At 40.9% G+C, this 20,075-nt stretch overlaps 1 pseudogene; it reads right to left on the bottom strand.

Annotated features, from left to right (window-relative positions):
* Positions 1 to 7,465: 7,465 nt before the first annotated feature.
* Positions 7,466 to 8,076, bottom strand: LOC102834379 (annotated as a pseudogene).
* Positions 8,077 to 20,075: the final 11,999 nt, after the last annotated feature.

Below are 20,075 nucleotides of genomic sequence, written 5' to 3'. Positions count from 1 at the left end.
CTGTGTAGGGTTTCCGAGGAGCAGCTGGTGAGCTTGAACCACCGACCTTGAAGTTCAAATGACTTTGCAGTCTGGTGCATTAACCCACAGCGCCACCCCAGGACTCCTTAATTAATGCCTTCTGAGTATTAAAAATAGTGCTGCAGCAATTACGGGTGAAGGTGACATCACATGATTGATGTAACTGATGTGACTATGGTGAGAAAGTGTTGTATTGGCAAATGTTGTGTGATATCAGGGCTTCAAACCAATTCAGAGTCATGTTAGAAGGAAACAAGGACAACATCAGTGTGGCATAGCAAACAAATCTCTTGTATTTCAGAACTTGACCTGAGCAGTGCCCTGCTCAAAGATGGCAGCTGACCGTGTCATTACACATTCAAAGTGGGAAGGTTGGCTGCCATCTTTGAGCAGGGTGTCACAGCCTGCTTCTTATTTGCATCAAAATCTGATGCACAAGAGACTTGGTTGCTATGCAACATGTACTACATTGGCTATGACTGAAACGTTTCTAACCAGTTCTTTGGGGGATGTTTTTTATAACAATAAAAATATGTATACACACACACACACACACACACAGAATTTTCCAAGTACTGAGAGAATGAAGGCATTCTTGAGCAGGAGCCCCTCCTCTTCCCCATCTCTCTCCTTATACAGAGCTGGGGATAGATCCGATGCCAAAAGTCCCGTTTCTCACCTCCTACTGAGGAGAATTGCTCTTAGGGCTGTTGACTCCAAAGATGGCATTTGGGTCTTCAGGGTCTCAGCTGGTTGGACCTATAAGGTTACCCAACACTGTGTCTTGATCAAGGACAAAAATGTTCAGAAGTTAATTAGAATAAGACTTGTTTAAAGTACCAGCTTCACCAACTTTTTATCTATGATTTGTACTTTGTTAGCACATTTCAAATAAGTAGGGTATTGGGTTTGCGGAAATAATAAGGTGACCCAGGAATCACTGACCCCAGCAAACGAATGCCAATTACGTGACCACTGTGGCCGTGTTGTGGTTTCCTGGAGTTGCTGAAGCAAAATGCCACTGACTGGGTAGATATAAAGAACAGGAGCTAATTGCCTCGCAGTTGTAGAGGTTGCAGGTGCCAATTCGACATTTCAGCTGTGCTGATTCTCCTGAGGCTGAGGGAGTAGTGCCCACACCTCTCTCTCAGCTTAGATTTCCTGTCGGCCATCTTTGATGCTTCTCTGCTACTCTAAATGCGTCTCCACACTGGGTGTCTCTTCGGTGTGTGATCTCTTCAAGTCTGTGCTCTTCCTCCCAGGACACCACTGAGAAGGGACCAGAACCCACTCTCATCAGCTAAGATCTCATTAACATCAGTAATCATATTTTCAAAGACTCTACTTCCAACAAGGTTGCATTGACAGGTATAGGTGCTAGGACCTCAGCACATCCTTTGGGGGGGGGGGGGTGGACACAGTGCAACTTGTAGCAAGTGTCTAGGATGGCCCCAGTAACACCACACCCCCTGGGTGTGGACTGGACCTGCCATTCACATTGAATGGGCAGAATACGGTACCAGGGTTACTTCTGAGATTGAGTTATAAAAAGACTGGGCTCTGGCTCTTGTCCCCCTGGGGACTGCAGGCATCTATGTCCTGCAGCATCTTTGAGGGAGCCTCCAAGGACAAGCCACCATGGCTGGCACACAGCCAGTGAATGAGGTGGGAGACAGATGCTTGTCCAAGGGAGCCCTGGAATGGCCACATGTCCGCTAACCCCATGACTAGCCTCATGACTAGTCTCATGATTAGCCTCATGACTAGCCTGAGCTAGTAACACCCCTCCTACATCCCAGCCGCACAGAAGCTGATTGAGAGTATTTGTTGCTTTCAGCTGCTGTGTTCCGGGGATGATTAGTGACCCCACACTGTTGTTGTTGTTGTTAAGTGCTATCGAGTCACTTCCGACTCTTAATTACCCTGTATAGGGTTCCCAAGGGGCAGCTGGTGAGTTTGAATCTCTGAGCTTGTGGTTCAAACATGCCATGCAGTCAAGATCTTAACCAACAGTGCCACACCAGCACTCCACAATAGATGATTAATCTATTCCCTTTAGGGGATCTTTGCATACCAAAATATCTGTTCACACAGAAAATGATCTTGGATGACAGTGCCAAGTACTCAGGAAACTGCAAGTTCAAAAGAAAACAATAATGGCAATGGTTGTTGGGTTTTGTGTGTGCTGTCTAGCCAATTTTACCTTGTAGTGAACGGATGCATAGGAAACAGTAGAACTTGCTCACAGGGTTTTGTAGACTATACTCTTTAAAGGGGCTCTTTCTCTGTTGGAACCACAAAGGGTTTCAAATCACCAATGTGTTTGTTAGCAGCCAAGTGTTTAACCATTGCAACACCAGGGATCCTTAATGACAATATTTACATGCATTGATTGTCTCCTTTATAAAATAGCTCAGAGTTTTAAATGATTACATGGCCAATGCTACTTTATATTACCTGATAATGCCGTCAGTGGATATTCAAGGTAATGACAGTAGGGTAAGATGGTGGAGTAGGCAGACTCACTGAGGAGAGCCCTCTGCAAAAAGACAAGGGAGACCAAGCAGAAGAGCTAGAGGTGGGGAACCTGGAATGCTGAGTTTCATAGGAAGGACAGAGAGGTGGGCTGAGCACCAACTGGAAGAGGAAGCAGAACGGGAGCAGCGAAAGAGAAGGAAACTGGGTGGGTTGGTGTGGAATAGTGGAGCTGTCTTGAGCTTTTGTGAGTGGCTGTCAACACAGTAACTTACCAGCTTGGCATGTACGCAGGTGGAGGTAGGTGGCAAAGGGATGCAGTTCCCACTTGTTCCTCCACTCTCCTGGTAGCAAGGGGCATGGCCAGTTCCCACTCTCACCAACCCAGTGGTCAGTGGTACCCCATTCTGTGCAGTCTTTGTTCTGCCTGAGGTTGGGTGACTGGAAGAGGCCCCCTGCTTCTGGAGGCACGAGAATCCACCCAGATCTCCCCTACACAGTGACAAGAGAACTACATCCATACTTTCAGTCTCTACAACATTCACCAGAACACAATGGCGAGTGCCTGAGAAGATAGATAACCATCGGTGTCTCAGAGGAAAGAGACAACTCCAGCTTAAAGGAAGAAACCAGACAGAGTGCCTCAAACAAGTAACCAAAACACAGAGTCAGAAAATAAAATACCAGAATTGGTATTGGAACGACTTGAGGAGGAATTTAAAAGAATGGCATTTAGGTACATTCAACAGATTGAAAGAAAGATTAAGGAAAGGAAAGAGAATAACTTTAGAATAACTCAGGAAAGCACTTCAAGAATAAATTGACAAAACAAATGAAAAAAATAGAATCCATCTAAAATTAGCAATTAGAAAGCCAGAAGATTCATTCTAAGACTTCAGAAATATACAATACTTTGAAAGAGTAAAGTAGTAGAAATGAATCAATGGAATACTGAATTATTGAGCTTGAAGATAGATCTCTAAATATTCAAGTGATTCAAAAACAATTAAAAAAAAAAAATCTAGAGAGAGCCTAAGATTAAGGTGGGACACTGTCAAAAGTAACATCCTGGATAGGAAGACAAAAAAAATAACAGAAATCCACAAAATCTGCCTACCAGGTTCGAGGAAGAAAGACAAGAAGAGAGCTGTTAAAGAAGTTTCATTAATTCCAACAATTACAGACTCATAAATAAAATCACCAAGATATATTATAATCAAACTTCTCAAAACCCAAATAAAGGAGAAAGTTCTTAAAGCAATTAGGAAAAAATGAAGTTACCTACAAAGGAGAACTAGTAAGATTAAGCAGTGATATTGTAGTAGGTACCAGGTAGGCAAGAAGATAAAGGGATAACATATATAAAATTCTAAAAGAAAAAAAATAATAATTTGAATCAAGAATCATATACCTAGAAAAAATGTCCATCAAATATGAAAGCAAGATTAGAACATTCCCAAATAAATAGAAATTTTAAAAAAATAAAAATAAAAACCAGACCAAACTTACAAAAAAGTACCAAAAGGACTTCTTTGGATGGAGAACTAATGACAGTGGACAATGACCTGAGACTAACATACATGACAATATCACTCCAAACTCAACCTAGATCTAAAAGTATTCAAAGTAAAACAGACGTGGTGGTGGTGTGCCCTGGAGTCACTGCCAACTCATGGTGCCTCTGCATAGAGCTGTTGATGCTGTAAATCTTTATGGGAGTAGTAAACCTCATCTTTCTACCAGTCAACTATTAGTAGTTTAGAACTGCTGACTTTGAGAATAGCAGCCCAACTTGTAACCACTATGCTACCAGAATAAACGTCATTGTTGTTAGGTGCCATCAAGTCGGTACCGGTTCATTGGGATCCTATGCAAAACAGAATGAAACACTGCCCGGTCCTGGGCCAAACTCACAACTGTTGCCACGCTTGAGCCCATTGATGCTGTCACTTTACCAATCCATCTTGCTGGCAGTCTTCCTCTTTTTCTCTGACCCTTCACCTTACCAAACATGATATCCTTCTCCAGTGACTGATCTCTCATGACAATATGTCCAAAGTATGGGAGATGAAGTTTGGCCATCCTGGCCTCCAAGGAGCACTTATAAAACTAAAATTTGTTGTTGTTAGGTGTCATTAAGTCAGTACTGACCCATAGAGACCTTATGCAGAACAAAATGAAACACAGCCCAATACTGGGCCAACATCACTACTGTTGCCATGCTTGTGTCCATCTATGCTGCCACTTGGCCAATCCATCTTGTTGGGGGTTTTCCTCTTTTTCTTTGACCCTTCACCTTACCAAACATGATAACCTTCTCCAGTGACTGGTCCCTCTTGACAATATATCCAAAGTGTGAGAGATAAGTTTGGCCATCTTGGCCTCCAAGGAGCACTCTGGCAGCACTTCTAAAACAGATCTATTGGTTCTTTTGGCAGCCCATGGCACTTTCAATATTCTCCTCCACACCATAACTCAAAAGCATCAATTCTTCTATGGTTTTTCTTATTCACTGTCCAGCTTTCACATGCATATGAGGTTATTGAAAATATCATGGCTTGGGTCAGGCATGCCTTAGTCCTCAAGCTGACAGACATCTTTGCTCTTCAACACTCTAAAAAGGTCTTGTGCAACAGATTTGCATAATGCAATATGTCATTTGATTTCTTGACTGCTGCTTCCATGAGTGATGATAGTTGATCCAAAAAGAATGAAGTCCTTGACAACTTCAATCTCTTCTCTGTTGATAAGAATGTTGTTTATTGGTCTAGTGGTGAAGATTTTTGTTTTGTTTACATTGAGATGTAATCCATACCGAAGGCTGTGCTCTTTGACGTTCATCAGTAAATATTTTAAGTTCTCTTCACTTTCAGCAAGCAAGGTTGTATCATCTGCATATCGCAGGTTGTTAATGAGTATTCCTCCAATCCTGATGCCACGTTTTTCTTCATAAAACCCAGCTTCTCAGATTATTTGCTCAGCATACAGGTTGAATAAGTATGGTGAAAGAATACAACTTTGTGGCAGATCTTTTAAAATTTTAAGTCATTCAGAGTTTCCATGTTCTGTTCAAACAACTGCTTCTTGGTCCAGGTACAGATTCCTCATGAGCACAATTAAGTGTTCCAGAATACTCATACTTCACAATGTTGTCCATAGCTTTTCATGATCAACACAACCAAAAGCCTTTGCTTAGTCAATAAAGCACAGGTAAACATCTTTCTGATATTCTTGGCTTTTAGCCAAGATCCATCAGACATCAGCAATGATATCCCTTGTTCCACAGCCTCTTCTGAATCTGGTTTGAACCTCTGGAAGCTTTCTGTCAATGTATGCTTGCAGCCATTTGTGTATTACCTTTAGCAAAATTTTAATCGCATGGGATATCAAAGAGATAGTCTGATGATTTCCACATTCTGTTGGGTCGCCTCTCTTTGGAATGGGCACAAATATGGATCTCTTCCAGTCATTTGTCCAAATAGTTGTATTCCAACTTTCTTGACAGAGATGAGTGAGTGCCTCCTGTGTCACCTCACTTTCTTGAAAGATTTGAATTTTTTCCCCATCAATTCCTGTGCCTTTTTCTTTGTCAATTCCTTCAATGCACCTTGGACTTCCTCCTTCAGTATCATTGGCTTTTGATCATATGCTACATCTAGAAATGGTTGAACATCAACCATTTCCTTTTTGTACAGTGACTCTGTGTATTCCTTCCATCTTCTCTTGATGCCTCCTGCGTCATTCAATAATTTGCCCAGAGAATCTTTCAATAACGAAAGTCAAAACTTGATTTTTTTTCTTCAGTTCCCCCAGCTTGGGAAATGCTGAGCGTGTTCTTCCTTTTTGGTTTTCTGACTCCAGATCTTTGCACATTTTGTTGTAATATTTGGCTTTATCTTCTCGAGTTGGTCTTTGAAATTTTCTGTTCAGCTCTTGTACCTCCTCATTTCTTCCATTTGCTTTAGCATCTCTACAATGGAAAGCAAGTTTCAGTGTCTCTTCTGACATCTATTTTGACCTTTTCGTTCTTTCTTGTTTTCCAATGACTTTTTGCTTTCTTCATGTATATTGTTCTTGATGTCATCCCACAACTCTTCTGGTCTTCAGTCTTTAGTGTTTAATGTATCAAATCTGTTCTTCAGATGTTCTCTAAATTCAGATGGGGTATATTTAAGATCATATCTTGGTTCTCATGGACTTGTTTTCATTTTCATCAGCTTCAGTTTGAATTTGCATATGAATAATTTATGGAATGTTCCACAGTCTGCCCCTGGGCTTGTTTTTACTGATGATATGAAGATTTCCCATTGTCTCTTTCCGCATATGTAGTCAACTTGATTTCTATGTATTCCATCTGGTGAGGTATATGTGTATAGTCATCTCTTATGCTGTCTAAAGAAGGTTTTGCAGAATTCTATCATGTATTCTCCTGCATCCTTTCTATCACCTAGGGCATATTTTCCAACTACTGATCCTTCCACTTTGCTCCCAAACTTTGCATTCTAATCACCAGTAATGATCAATACATCTTAATTGCATGTTTGATCAATTTGGGATTGAAGAAGTAGGTAGAATTCTTCTATTTCATCCTCAGTGGCTTTAGTGGTTGGTGTGTAAATTGGAATAATAGTGGTATTAACTGGTCTTCCCTGTAGGAGCATGGATATTATCCTATCACAGACAGTGTTGTACCGCATGACTGATCTGGATATGTTCTTTTTGAGAATGAATGCAACACCATTCCTCTTCAATTTGTCATTCCCAGCATAGTAAACCATGTGGTCATCAGATTGAAAATATCCAATTGCAGCCTATTTCAGCTCACTAATGCCTAAGATATCGATGTTTATGTGTTCCATTTCATTTTTGACAACTTCCAATTTTCCCAGATTCATACTCCGTACATTCCATGTTCCGATTTTCTTTTTTCTTTTCTTTTCTTTTCTTTTCTTTTCTTTCTTTCTTTGGCTCAGACCAGGAGTCCATGGGTCTTGAGAACCTCTGTGTATTTGTTGATCTTCTACTCCAAGTTCTTTTTGGCCTGTTTCCAAAGTCTCATAAGCTGCTTCTTCAACTGGTAATAGATCTTTGCATTCTCCTTCATCATCTCCTCCAAGGTGGCAGTCACCACCTGATACTTCCAACCCACCTCATGTGCTAGACGTTCCAGGTAAGCAAGCTTCTGAGTGGGCTTGAGTCGCACAACCTTGAGGGCAGCAGGAACCACCATCTGCTTTTTCTTGTCACAGGGAGGGTGGGATCCCGTCAAACACCTTGAGGCGGTCAAGGCAGCCAGGCCATGCTTAGTCTTGTGGGGCAACATACCTTGCACTGACTGCCAGAAGATGCGGCTGGGCCCCGGAAGTGGTATGGGCCTCGGGATGGGTTGGTGTTCATTTGCTTGCAGAGGAAGGCCAAGTACTTCAACTTATTTCCGTAGAAGTTGCCAGAAATGTTGATGCCTTTACAGCACACAACCACCACCTTCTGGCCCAGTAGCACTTATTTGGCCACAATGGCCGCTATGCAGCCCAGAAGATGGCCTCGGCCATCAAGCACCAGTACCTGCCTCTCCGCCATCTTTGGCAGCCGCCTAGGAAAGATGCCCAATTTTCAATGGATGTTACAGCTGTTTCTCTTCATTTTGAGTTGTGCCCCATCAGCAAATGAAGGTCCTGTGGGCTTTTCTCCCATAGGTTTACTCCATTTGCGTCATCACGGTCAACTCTACTTTGAGGAGGCAGCTCTTCCCCAGTCACATTTTGAGTGCCTTCCAACCTGAGGAGCTCATTTTTCAGCACTATATCTGACAGTGGTTCTCTATTATTCATAAGGTTTTCAGTGACTACATATTCGGAAGTAGTTAGTCTCTCTTTCTTCCTAGTTTGTCTTCATCTAGAAGCTTATCTGAAACCTGTCCACCATGGGTGACCCTGCCGGTATTTAAAATACCGGTGGCATAGCTTTCAGAATCACAGCAACTCAGAGCCACCACAGTATGACAAACTGACAGATGAGTGGTGGAAGACTAAAAATAAGAAACCAAAATACCAGTTTGAAACAACAACAAACATAAAATAAGAAGAGGGAACCATGTAGTTACAGAACTTCCAAAGGGAGAAGAAATCAAGTAGATTTCCAGAAGATAAATAAATGAAAATAAAGCTGCATATTCCCCTGCAGCTAGATCAAACCTCGTCAGATTCCTAGCTCAACCTCTTTCCCTAACGGTAACCATTATCCCAAAACTCAACAAAGTCCTGGTTCCAATCAACTCCTCACTCCTATGCCATTCCACAAATGAGTAAATGGAAGCATTACTGCTACCACAGGACAAGTATATGTGTGCTTTCTAAAATGAAAGGGAGAGAAAAAACCATACCAAAGAGAAGATACGTATGTGTTTATTGCTTCCTCACTGCCTTTCAGTCCATTCTGGCTCATAGCGACCCTTCAGAATACTGTCATGTTGCCTCTCAGAGTTTCTGAGACTGTAAATCTAAACCCAGGCTGACTCTGACATCTTTCTCCTGTGGAGTGGCTGGTGTGCTGGAACCAGCAAGCTTTCAGGTAACATCCCAATGCTTACCTCTCTGTGCCATCAAAACTCCTAGTAATTGCTTAGACATTAAAAAAATCAGAGACCAGCGAGTTAAAATTCAAATGAATGCATAAATAAGGGAGCAGGGTGAAGGATTACTTTGGGAAACCATTCTGGTGTTTGGTAAATGTGTTTTGTTTTAAGGTCTCTGGTTCAAAGGTTCTTAAATGCAGAACAAAACACATGATTTTAATTAGTTGATCATAAATCCTAAGCAGAAAAGGTCAACACTAAGAGCTGGAGCCGCGGAGGTCCAGGGCCTCGTTCTGGCTCTCACCACTTGCTCTCTGGGCTGCTGTTTCTAAACTAAGAGGTTGTCACTCCAAGAAACTGTCTCCATTTCCTAATCCTGCTGCAACAAAAATATCATAAGTCAGTGGCGTTAAAGAACAGAAACACATTTTCTCACAGTTCTGGAGATTAAATGTCCAAATCAGGAGCTCTGGTAGAGTAGTGGTTATGAATCGGGATGTGTACCGCAAGGTCAACAGTTCAAAACTACCAGCTGTTCCACGGGAGAAAGATGAGGCTTTCTGCTCCAGTAAAGATTTACAGCCTCAGAAACCCTGTGCAGGATCGCTATGAGTTGGAACCGACTCCATGGCACATAACAACAACAACAACAACATCATGTCAAAAGCTCCTCTGCCAGAGGTCTCAAGGTTTCCTTGACTCTTTGTCTTGTAGAAGTTCCTCACATGGCATCTGTCTCCTACCCACCCACCCACATATGTGTGTGTTGCTCCCACATATGTGTGTGTTGCTCTTCACATAACTTAGCAATGATTAGGTTTAGGATCCACCTTCTACTAGTAGGACCTCAACTGCTTGATTGATTAGGTTACTATAGATTGCATTGTGGGAAGAGATTACCCTACATTCCACTGCATTGTGGGAAGTAATTACACTACATTAGATTGCATTGTGGGAAGAGATTACATTATATTGGATTGCATTGTAGGAAGTGATTTCACTACAGTAGATTGCATTGTGGGAAGAGATTTCACTGCATTAGATTGCATTGTGGGAAGAAATTACATTGATGGCACTGTGAACTGTGACTACACTACAGTAGATTGCATTGTGGGAAGTAAATACATTATATGAGATATGAAGTAATTACATTATATTCATCAGTCTATGAGTTAAGTAAGATTCTACCAGTGCTTTGGGAGCATATCATTCCTTCCAGTTCAGGAACCTCCCTAGAGCCCCGATTTTGGGTGAATTGGCATCTGTAGTAAGCAGTCCTTCAGTGCCATCCTGTCCCTCAGTTTAGAAAAGTCCTGTAACTACCCTCAGGGGGCATTGCCCTGTGGATCACACAACATTGGGCAACATTAATTTGGGAAAACTACCCAGAGACCCTATCACAGACAGTGTTGTACTTCATGACTGATCTGGATATATTCTTTTTGACAATGAATGCAACACCATTCCTCTTTAATTTGTCATTTCTGCCATCATAGTAAACCATGTGGTCATCAGATTCAAATTGGCCAATACCAGTCCATTTCAGCTCACTAATGCCTAAGTTGTTCAAACAGAACATGGGAACACTGAATGGTTTAAAATTTAAAAAGGTGTGTGACAAAGTTGTATTCTTTCACCATACTTATTCATCATGTATGCTGAGCAAATATTCTGGAAGCTGGGAAAAAAAAAAAAAACATGGCATCAGGATTGGAGGAAGACTCATTAACAACCTGATATGCAGATGATACAACCTTGCTTGCTGAAAGTGAAGAGGACTTAAAACATTTACTGATGAACATCAAAGAGCACCGTCTTTGATATGGATTACATCTCAATGTAAAGAAAACAAAAATCCTCACCACTGCACCAATAAACAACATTCATATCAACGGAGAAAATATTGAAGCTGTCAAGGACTTCATTCTTCTTGGATCAACTATCATCACTCACGGAAGCAGCAATCAAGAGATCAAACAACATATTGCATTATGCAAATCTGTTGGACAAGACCTTTTTAAAGTGTTGAAAAGCAAAGATGTCACCTTGAGGACTAAGGTGTGCTTGACCCAAGCCATGGTATTTTCAGTAACCTCATATGCATGCGAAAACTGAAGAGTGAATAAGCAAGATTGTAGAAGAATTGATGCTTTTGAGTTCTGGTGTTTGAGGAGAATATTGAAAGTGCCATGAACTGTAAAAAGAACGAATAGATCCATTTTGGAAGAAGTGCAACCAGAGTGCTCCTTGGAGGCCAAGATGGCCAAACTTCGTCTCTCATATTTTGGACATATTGTCAGGAGGGACCAGTTGCTGGAGAATGATATCATATTTGGTAGGATGGAGGGTCAGAGAAAAAGAGGAAGACCCCCAAAGAGATGGATTGGCTAAGTGGCAGAATCAATGGACTCAAGGATCGGGCAGTGTTTTGTTCAGTTGTACATAGGGTCACTATGAGTTGGTACCAACTTGATGGCACCTAACAACAACAACCCAGAGACTCATGGGAACCACCATAGGACACTTACACTCATTCCCAGAAAACTAGAAACAAAAATTGCCAAGTAAGTAAGAGTTGTCTCTGCCCAATTTTCTTCTCATTCTGAAATCACTCTCAGGAGCTGAGTCCCAGAGACTGCCATTGAGACTGGGTTTCTGGCCCAGAGTTAGGAGTACCTCGTATTCCTTCTCCCATTATTACTGTCTTTCTTCCTTGGAACACGCTTCCCTGTATAACACTGGTTCCCCCAGAGCAGATGCTATGTTTCATCCATCACTGTGTCTACAGACAAACTCCATGTTGGCTGCTAAGCAATTGGCTGTTGAATGGTGGATACAAGACCACATTGCCTCTGCAAAGACACATCTGGATTCATCTAAAAAGGAACAGGAAAAGCAGTAAGACTTCAAAACCAGTGACACCCACATGGCATATAATGATCACATGTTCCTATTCCTGAATTCTAAAAATACCTCCAGGCCCAGGTGGAATTTTGAGCAACTGCCATCACGCCTCTAAGGAACAGATGATTTTGTTTGTTTGTTTGAAAGGATGTGAAATATATGAAAATATTCTCAATTAATTTTACAAGGTTAGAGTGACTCTGAAACCAAAACAGGATAATGCTAGACAAGAAAAGAAACTTTAGCTCCATCTCACTTACGAGTGAAGATGCACAGGTCCTTTGTAAACCATCTGTTAATCAAACCAAGCCTTCGGATGTCTGGAAGACATGTCAACAAGTAGAACTCATTCCAGAAGTACAGTAGGGACTTAGCCTAAAGAATCACACTGCCATCAATGTTTACAGAGATCGGCTAAGGGCAACAGTGTTGTCCTTGTGGCAATAGCAGAAAAAAGAGTTGATGGCGTAAGTAACCATTGTTGATGAAAACACGTTTGGTTAAAGGTAGAGCACTTAGTTAAGACTCCTGGATGTTGTTGTTGTTGTTAGGCACCACTGAGTTGGCGCCGCCTCAGAGTAACCCTATGCACAACAGAACAAAACACTGTCTGGTGCTGTGCCAACCTCACAATCATTGTTATGTGTGAGCCCATTGCTGCCACCAATGTGCCAATCCATCTCATTGGTAGTCGTCCTCTTTTTAGCCAACCTTTCACTTTATCAAACAGGATATCCATTTCCAGGGACTGGTCCCTTCTGATAACATGGCTGAAGTATGAAGGCCAAAGTCTGACCATCCTGCCTTCCAAGAATTCTGTCTGTCCTTCTTCCAACACAGACTGGTTTGCTATTTTGGAAGTCCATGGTACTTTCAATATTCTTCTCCAACACCATAACTCAAATGCATCAATTCTTCTACAATCTTCCTTATTTACTGTCTAACTTTCACGTGCATATGAGGTTTTTTTAAAATACCATGGCTTGGATCAAGTGCATCTTAGTCTTCAAATTAATATTTTTGTACTTCAACACTTTAAAGAGGTCTTGTGTAGCAGAATTGCCTAATGCAATATATTATCTATTTTTTTTTACTGTTGCTTTTATGAGTGTTGATGGTTGATCTGAGCAAAATGAAGTCTTTGACAACTTCATTCTTTTCTCCATTCATATGGATGTTGTTTATTGGTCCAATGGTGAGGAGTTTTGTTAACTTCACATTGAGGTGCAACTCATACTAAAGCCTTGGATCTTTGGTCTTCATGAGTAGGCATTTTAACTCCTCCTCATTTTCAGCATGCAGGTTGTATCACCTGCATATTGCAGATTGTTAATGAGTCTTCCTCCAATCCTGATACCATATTTTTCTTCATATAATCCAGCTTCTTGGTATTTGCTCAGCATACAGATTAAGTAAGTGTGGTGAAATAATACAACCCTGGTGCATATCTTTCCTAATTTAAACCATTCAATATTCCCTTGTTCTCTTAGAACAACTCCTTCTTGGTCTGTGTACAGGTTCCTCATAAGCACGATGAAGTATTGCAGAATACTCATTTTCCACAATGTTGTCCATAACTTGTCACGATCCACACAATTTAAAGCCTTTATGTAGTCAATAAAGCACAGGTAAGCACCTTTATGGTATTCTCTGCTTTCAGCCAAGATCCATCTGATATCAGCAATGATATCGATCATTCCATGTCCTCCTCTGAATCTGGCTTGAACCTTTAGAAGTTCTCAGTCAACACTTGGTTGCAGCAATTTTTGTACTATCTTTAGCAAAATTTTACTTGCATGTGATGTTAATGATATTGTCTGATGATTTCTGCATTCCGTTGGGTCACCTCTCATTGGAATGAACATAAATATGGATCTCTTCCTGTTAGTGGGCCAGGTTTCTTGACATAGATGAGTGAGTGCCTCCAGTGCTGCATCAATTTGTTGAAAGATTTTGGTTTGATTTCTATCAATTTGTGCATGACTTCAATGCACCTTGGACTTCATCCTTCCATATCATTGGTTCTTGATGATATACTACCTTCTGAAATGGTTGAACACCTATCAATTCCTTTTGGTACGGTGACTTTCTGTATTGCTTCCATCTTCTTTTGATGCTTTCTGCATCATTCAATATTTTGCCCATAGGATCCTTCAGTATTTCAAGTCGAGTACTGAATTTTTTATTTAGTTATTTCAGTTTGAGAAATGCTGAGTGTGTTCTTCCCTTTTGGTTTTCTAACTACAGGTCTTTGCACAGTTCATTATATTTGACTTTGTCTTCTCAAGCTGCCCTTTGAAATATTCTGTTCAGCTCTTTTACCTTCTTATTTCTTGCATTTGCTTTACCATCTTTACTTCTGCCATCCATTTTGGTCTGTTTTTTCTTCCTTGACTTCTTAATGACCTTTTGCTTTCTTCCCGTAAAATGTTCTTGATGCCATCCCACAACTCTTCTGGCCATTGGTGTTTAGTGCATCAAATCTGTTCTTGAGATTATCCCTAAATTCAGGAGAAATATGTTCAAGGTCATATTTTGGCTCTTGTAGACTTTTTGTAACTTTGTTCAGCTTCAGCATGAACTTGCAAGTGAGGAATTGATGGTCGGTCCCACAGTTTGTCCCTGGCCTTGTTTTGGCTGATGATGTGGAGCTTTTGCACCATGTCTTTCCATGATAGTGTTGGTAGTAGTGTGCTGTGGAGTCGGTTCTGACTCATAACGACCCTGCATAGGGTTTCTGAGGCTATAAATCTTTACGGGATCAGAAATTTTCATCTTTCTTCAGTAGAACAGCTAGTAGTTTCAAACGGCTGACCTTGAAGTTAGCAGCCTGCCTCATAACCAGAGCTCCATCTCTTTCCATAGATGTCATTAATTTGATGTCTATGTATTCCATCTGGTAACGTCCATATGTATAATCATCTTTATGTTGTTTTTTAAAAGAGGCATTTGCAATGATGAAATTATTGATCTTGCAAAATTTGATATGTGATCTTTTGTATCATTTCTATCACCAAGGCCGTATTTTCCAACTACTTATCTTTTGCTTTTATTTCCAAACTCTGCATTCCAATCACTAGTAATTTCAATACATGTTGATTGCATGCTTGATCAACTTCAGACTGAACAAGTTGGTAGAATTCTTCAATTTCATCATCACTGGATTTAGTGGTTAATGTGTAAATTTGAATATTGATCGTATTAACTGGACTTCCTTGTATTTATACGGATATTATCCTGTCACTGACAGTGATAGATCTTGATATGTTCTTTCAGATTAGATCTTGATATGTTCTTTCTGATGATAAATGCCATTTCTCTTTAATTTGTTATTCCTGGCCTAGTAAACCATATGATTGTCAGGTTCAAAATGGCCAATACCAGTCCATTTCAGTGTTTCATTTCGTTTGTGACAATTTTAAATTTTCTTAGATTTGTACTTTGTACATTCCATGTTCTGATTATTAATGGATGTTTACAGCTGTTTCTCTTCATTTTCAGTTGTGCCCCATCAGCAAATGAAGCTCCCAAAGGCTTTTCTCCATACACGTTTTCAGTCAACTCTACTGTGAGGAAGCAGTTCTTCCCGAGTCATTTTGAGTGCCTTCCAACCTGTGGGACTCATAGTCTGGCACTATAATGACAATATTCTAGTGCTCTTCATCATAGTTCAGTATTCAAAATTCTGGTGTTGACAGCATTCTCCTGCTATCCATAAGGTTTTAAGTGACTAAATATTCATAAGTAGTCCATCTCTCCTTCTTCCTAGTCTGTCTTTGTCTGGAAGTTGAAACCCTTTCCACCATGGGTTACGCTCTGGTATTGAAAATCCCTGTGACATAGCTTACAGTATCATAGCAACACACATACCACCAAAGTATGATAAACCGACAGATGAGTGATGGCCTGGGTATTGGTTAATGCATTAAACAAGAAAATTGCCAGACATAGAAATATGGTATATATGTCAATCTCAAAATTAGGAAAACAAAAACAAACATACATGACCGTACTTCCATTTTGTCAATTCCTATCTAGGGTTTCTGAGACTGAAAATCTTTATGGGAGCAGAGAGTCTTGTCCTGAAGGAGTGTCTGGTGGATTTGAACCGCCAACCTTGTTAGCACTCCAGTACTTATCCTGCAGCACCTGCAGAGCTCCTTCATATAAGTGGGAAGTCGGCTTTCTTAGAAGAATCAGTGTGATTGTATTATAATCATTAAAAGGGTTTCAAAGAGGATTCAGTATAAAGTCAGAGTGTGTGTTTCAATTGGTTTCCTCGTACCAATAGTAACAGATTAAAAAGCACATTAACAATAGGATCAAGCTATGAAACCCACAGCAATAAACCAGAAGAAATATGCGAGAGTAAGCAAAAGGTCCTGGCTGAAAACACAAGGTGTCCTTGGGCTGGCCAGCCCACTTTGTAATAAGAAGTTCCTTGTTGGTCAGCAGAATTTCTCAGCTCTAACTCAAACCATTGGTCTAAGAAAGCCAACAGACGAAATGGAAATTTAAGACAGCAGTTTAAGTGTCAGTATGTATGTGTGCATGTTTGTGTCAGCATGTATGTGTGTGTGTGTACATCAGCATGTGTGAGTGTGTTTATGTGTGAGATGTGTAAAGTATGCATATGTCTATGTCAGTGTGAGAGTATGTGAGAATGTTGTGGAGTATGTGTTTGTATTGAGTATGTGTGAAGTATGTATGAGCATTTGTGAGAATGTGTATGAGTGTGCCTTTGTGTGTGTCAGTGTGCTTGTGTGTAAGTGTGTGCTTTTGTGAGTGTGTCTGTAGATGTGAGAATGTATGTGTTTGTGTGTCACAGTGTGTGTAAGGGAGTCCATGTGTAGGAGTGTGTCTGTGGGTGTAAGAATGTATGTTTGTGTGCATGTCACAGTGTGTATGTAACGGAGCCCACGAGAATGCATCTACAGTGAGTGTCTGTGTGCAAGAATGTGTGGAAGTGTGTGTCTGTGTCTATGTTCTCACATGTGTAGGAGTGTGTCTGCGGATGTGAGAATTATGGAAGAGTATGTGTGATTGGCTTTCAGTCTACATTTCTCTTGTCAGGAGTGCCTCTGACCACAAAACACACATGGACAGTCTTTGCTCCCCCCAGGTGACTGTCAGCTCTGTTCCTCATTGGGGGCCCAGAAGAGGAGCAGTGATCAGTCCCTGGACAGCCGGGGCTCTGGACATATACTGGGTCCCAGCTGCTACTATGTGTCCACTGGGACCACAGCCTATAGAGTTGGCCTCTCAGGTCTGCATGGTTCTCATTTGTTGGTTGTTTTCTTTTGGACAGAAGGACTGTTGATAGAAACTCTAATGTACCACTCTCCTCTTGGTTAGAGGAGTCTACCTAGACCTTGGAAAAGGTCCAGGTCAAAAGCCTACTCCAACCCAAGCACCTGAACCAGAAATATGTGACAGACAAGGAAAGAGGGCATTCACTCACCCTGGGAGCATTGCAGGGGGAGAAGAGTTTAGCATGTTCTCAGATCTCCAATGTGGCCAGGCCGTGCATCCTGGATCCAATGTCATGACAGACAGAGAGAAAGTAGAACATAATAGATCCCAGCATGGAGCTAGTCAGAGAGCGAGAACACAATCCTGCAATTCATCTCCTATGGTCTGTTTCTATGTCTGGTTCTTGTCCTTTTATTGACACACACATGCATACACAATACAGAAACACACACACTCCAACTCCACCGCCTGGAGCTCATGATCCTGAGACCTTTGAATGACAACCTCCTAACTGCCTTGTCAAAGTCTCCTGCTCCTCTGGGTTAAACTGTATCCCCCCCACAAATTCCTCCTTTTTGCCTGTGGTTCAGAGTCCTGGTGTGACGCTATAGGCTATGCACTGGACCTCCATTTAAATCACAAGGTCAAGGTTCAAACTCAAGAACAGCTCCCCAGAAACCTTATACAGGCTTTCCTTGAGTCTGAACCAACTCAAAGGCAGGTCACAACAACATGCCTGTGGTTATATTCCCCTTTGAGAATAGGTTGTCTTTGTCATGTTAATGAGCTGCAATTAGTGTAGGGTGTGTCTCTTTTGATTTATATGGTGGTGGTGATTATGTGCCTTGGAGTCTATTCTGACTCATAGTGACCCTGAACAGGATTTCCAAGGACGTAAATCTTTACGGGAACAGAAAGTCTCATCTTTCTCCTGCAGAACAGCTGGTAGTTTCGAACTCCTGACCTTGAGGTTCGCAGCCCGATTCGTAACCTCTATGCTACCAGAGCTCCTTATACAGATTAAACAAGATACCAGAAATGAAGATGAGGTAATGGACATGGAGCCAGAAAACAGGAACCAAAGAGACAAGGACCTTCCTTCTGAACTGACAGCTAGCACTCTGTTGTTAGATGTTGTTGAGTAAATTCATAGCACAACAGAATCCAGCACTGTCTGGTCTTCCAACAACCTCACAATCCTTGTTATGCTTAAGTCTTTTGCTGCTGCCACTGTTTTAATCCATCTCATCACGGATCTTCTTCTTTTGAGTCGACCCTCCACTTTACCAAATACGATGCCGTTCTCCAGGGGCTGGCTTCTCCTGGTACTATGTGTAAAGTACAAGAGAAGAAATCTTGCCATCTTGGCTTCTAAGGAGCATTCTGGATGTATGTCTTCCAACACAGTTGTTTGTTCTTCTTGCAGTGTGTGGTACTTTTAATATTCTCCTCCAACACCATAACTCAAATACATCAATTCTTCTACGGTCTTCCTTATTCACTGTTCAACTTTGACATGCATATGAGGCTATTGAAAATGCCATGGCTTGGATCAGGTGCACGTTAGTCCTCAAACTGACACCTTTGCTCTTTAAACACTTTAAACAGGTAGTGTGCAACAGATTTGCCTAATGCAGTATGTTGTTTGATTTTTTTTTTTTTTTTGACTGATACTTCTGTGAATATTGACAGTAGTTCCAAGCAAAATGAAATCTTAGATAACTTCAATCTTTTCTCCATTTAGCATCATGCTATTGATGGATCAAGTGGTGAGGAATTTTGTTTGCTTTGGAATTGGTACCAATATGGATCTCTTCTAATTGCTTGGCCAGGTAGTTGCCTTCCAAATTTCTTGGAATAGATGAGTAAGTGCCTCCAGTGCTGGACTAATTTGTTGAAAGATTTCAATTTGTATTCCATCAATTATCGAAGCCTTTAAAATTGTTCTTTGCCAATACCTTCAGTGCCCCTTGAACTTCTTCCTTCAGTACTATTGTCTCTTGATCATATGCTATATCTTGAAATGGTTGAGCATGGACAATTTATTTTTGGTGTGATGACTCTGTGTATTACTTCCATCTTCTTCTGATGCTTTCTGTGTCATTCAGTACTTTGCCCTTAGAAACCTCAACATTACAAGTCAAGGCTTGAATTTTTCTTCAGTTCTTTCAGCTTGAGAAGTCTTAAATGTTCTTCCCTCTGGTTGTCTAACTCCAGGTCTTTGTACATTTCACTATAATGTTTTACTCTGTCTTCTCAAGTTGCCCTTTGAAATTTTCTGTTCAGCTCTTTTACCTCATAATTTTTTCTATTTGCTTTAGCATCTTTACACTGGTGAACAAGTTTCAGAGTCTTCTGACATCCATTTTGGTCTGTTTCTTCTTTCTTGTCTTCTTAATGACCTTTTGCTTTCTTCCTGTATCATGTTCTTGATGTCATCCCACAACTCTTCTGATCTGAAGTCATCAGTATCTAATGCATCAAATCTGTTCTTGGGATAATCTCTAAATTCAAGTGGGATATGTTCAAGTTCCTGGTTTGGCACTGCAGGATAATGCACTGGACCACAAGGATCCTTTTTGCAACAAAATTGGAAGTTCAAACCCACCATCCACTCCTCAGAAACCTTATACATGGTCTCTATGAGTCAGAACAAATTAAACAGCACTTAATAACAAAAACAATGTTCAAGGTCTTTTTTTTTTTTCATGTTTGATTGTGAATTATATGATATTTTACATGAGAGAACTTTAGTTTTACATTCATTCCACCATATATTGTTTCATTGCCATGGTTTCAATCCCCTCCATGCATCATCAACTAACCAAAGGGTATATCCTAGAAACCC

This window comes from Chrysochloris asiatica, unplaced genomic scaffold (genome assembly GCF_000296735.1).
Source record: "Chrysochloris asiatica unplaced genomic scaffold, ChrAsi1.0 scaffold00238, whole genome shotgun sequence".
Lineage (NCBI taxonomy): Eukaryota > Metazoa > Chordata > Mammalia > Afrosoricida > Chrysochloridae > Chrysochloris > Chrysochloris asiatica.
This window is presented reverse-complemented; position numbering and strand designations above follow the sequence as displayed.